This window comes from Lampetra fluviatilis, unplaced genomic scaffold (assembly GCF_964198595.1).
Source record: "Lampetra fluviatilis unplaced genomic scaffold, kcLamFluv1.1 SCAFFOLD_1414, whole genome shotgun sequence".
In the NCBI taxonomy this organism is placed as follows: domain Eukaryota; kingdom Metazoa; phylum Chordata; class Hyperoartia; order Petromyzontiformes; family Petromyzontidae; genus Lampetra; species Lampetra fluviatilis.
The window spans coordinates 9046-12060 of NW_027621588.1; positions in this window are offsets into that span (position 1 = coordinate 9046).

Genomic DNA, 3015 nt, shown 5'->3' on the forward strand with positions numbered 1-3015 from the left:
ACTTTAGGTTTGAATAGGGTCCTGGCAGACGCATCTTACAGGTGACAAGTCGATGGTCAGAGGGCAGATCAGCTCCACGGTAGGTCCTGGTGTCAAGGACATGGGCCCGCATCTGCTGTTCCATCACTATGTAGTCCAGCAGATGTTCTTGCTTGGACCCGGCATGCATCCATTATGTGTGGATGCACCGATGCCGGAACAGTGTGTTGGTAATTACAAGTCCATGGGCTGCACACAAATCTAGCAGCCTCCTACCGTTGTTATTGAGCTGATCTGGCCCATGCCTTCAAATCACTCCAGACCAGGTGCCAGTATCATGACCAACTCGGGCATTGAAGTCGCCCAACAAGATGACTCTATCCCGAGGGGCCACTTTAGCCAGCACCTGTGACAGGAGGTCATAGAAGGCATCGGACTCATCGGCCTTGCCTGCATCCTTCCACGGATGTTCGTCTGCGGTGGAGGCATAAGTAACCACGACCACCACTCCTCACCTCCGGTTGATGGGAAGGCGAGCCCACAGTAGCCTGGGGCTTACAGCTTCCCACACCTCACCGCCACGCTCCCACGCCCCCTTCATTCTTTTGTTCAGAAGAAGAGCCACTCCCTGTTGTTTGGCAGTCTCCTGCCCCGAGTAGAGGACTGTCCACCCCTCATGGTGGCAGGAGCCAGAGCCGGTCCACCGGACCTCCTGAATGCCACAGAGATCCAGGCGGTACCGGTCCAGCTCCAGACAGAGGAGTGGCAGCCTCTCCTCCGCAGTGAGCGTTCGAACATTCCACGTGGCCACACGCAGTGGCTTTTCGTTGTTTCTGGAGGAGCCCCGAGGGTGAAGATTCAATCTCCTGGCTCCGCCAATTGGGGTTTGGCCAGAAGACGTCATAGACGCCTGTCCCCCCGGGGCCTCGGGCACAAGCTTATTAATTAGATATTTCAGTCGTGGTTTTGTGGTAATTTATTGAAGGTGGAGTGGTTTCCAGCCCCTCGCACCCGTCCAGAGCCCCCATTTAGCCGCTGTGGTGGGCACAGTGTCTGTGTGTGTGTCTGTGTGTGTGTCTGTGTGTGTGTCTGTGTGTCTGTGTGTCTGTGTCTGTGTGTGTGTGTGTCTGTGTGTGTGTGTCTGTGTGTGTGTGTCTGTGTGTGTGTGTCTGTGTGTGTGTGTCTGTGTGTGTCTGTGTGTGTGTGTTTGTGGATAATCCCATAATTGTGGCAGTGGTCACGTGTCGCCAACGTGGAGACCGCACGGTGACGTCAGCCTCGTGCTCTGCCTTGTGTGGTGATGGTGGTGATGGGGGTGGTGGTGGTGATGATGATGGTGGTGATGGTGTTGGTGATGGTGGTGATGGTGGTGATGGTGGTGATGATGGTGATGATGGTGGTGATGATGGTGATGATGGTGATGATGATGATGGTGAGGGTGATGATGGTGTCTCTCTTTCTCTTCTCTTGCAGGGTCGTGTGTGCACATTCAGACAATCCGTCTCCGTGTCTCCCCGTGTCTGCCCGTGTCTCTCATCAAGTCTCCGTGTCTCTCAGTGTCTCTCAGTCTCTCTCAGTGTCTCTCTCCGTGTCTCTCTCCGTGTCTCTCAGTCTGTCTCAGTGTCTCTCAGTGTCTCTCTCCGTGTCTGCCTGTGTCTCTCTCCGTGTCTCTCTCAGTGTCTCCGTGTCTCTCTCCGTGTCTCTCTCCGTGTCTCTCTCCGTGTCTCTCAGTGTCTCTCTGAGTCTCAGTGTCTCTCTCAGTGTCTCTCTCTAAGTCTGCATGTCTCTCTCCGTGTCTGCCTGTGTCTCTCTCCGTGTCTGTCTCAGTGTCTCCGTGTCTCCGTGTCTCTCCCCGTGTCTCTCAGTGTCTCTCTGAGTCTCAGTGTCTCTCTCAGTGTCTCTCTCAGTGTCTCTCTCTAAGTCTGCGTGTCTCTCTCCGTGTCTGCCTGTGTCTCTCTCCGTGTCTCTCTCAGTGTCTCCGTGTCTCTCTCCGTGTCTCCGTGTCTCTCTCCCTGTTGTCTCTTCCTGTTGTCTCTCTCTCCGTGTCTCTCCGTGTCTCTCCGTGTCTCTCTCCGTGTCTCCCCGTGTCTCCCCGTGTCTCTCCGTGTCTCTCTCTCCGTGTCTCTCTCTCCGTGTCTCTCTCTCTCTCCGTGTCTCTCTCTCTCTCCGTGTCTCCGTGTCTCTCTCTCCGTGTCTCCGTGTCTCTCTCTCCGTGTCTCCGTGTCTCTCTCTCCGTGTCTCCGTGTCTCTCTCTCCGTGTCTCCGTGTCTCTCTCCCTGTTGTCTCTCCCTGGCGTCTCCACCGTGTCCCCGCCATGTGCCGTTTCTCTTCGGTCGACGGCAGCGTGGACGGCTCCATCCATCCCAGCGCCGTACGGCGCCGCTGAGTCTCATCCAGCAGTGACAGAGCCTGGCCTGGAGCAGGTCACGTGACATCAGGTCTCATCCAGCAGTAGCAGAGCCTGGCCTGGAGCAGGTCACGTGACATCAGGTCTCATCCAGCAGTAGCAGAGCCTGGCCTGGAGCAGGTCACGTGACATCAGGTCTCATCCAGCAGTAGCAGAGCCTGGCCTGGAGCAGGTCACGTGACATCAGGTCTCATCCAGCAGTAGCAGAGCCTGGCCTGGAGCAAGTCACGTGACATCAAGTCTCATCCAGCAGTGACAGAGCCTGGCCTGGAGCAGGTCACGTGACATCAGGTCTCATCCAGCAGTGGCAGAGCCTGGCCTGGAGCAGGTCACGTGACGTGTCATCCAGCAGTAGCAGAGCCTGGCCTGGAGCAGGTCACGTGACGTGTCATCCAGCAGTAGCAGAGCCTGGCCTGGAGCAGGTCACGTGACATCAAGTCTCATCCAGCAGTAGCAGAGCCTGGCCTGGAGCAGGTCACGTGGTGCTGAGGGTCACTACTAAATACTAGCAGCAGCAGCTGTATAACTAGTTAGTAGTGAACTTGTAGTTGGTAGGAGTTGGTAGTAGTACTACGAACTAGTCACCATGTCTACACCAGTTTGGCTCGTCAATCACTACAGCCGTGGTG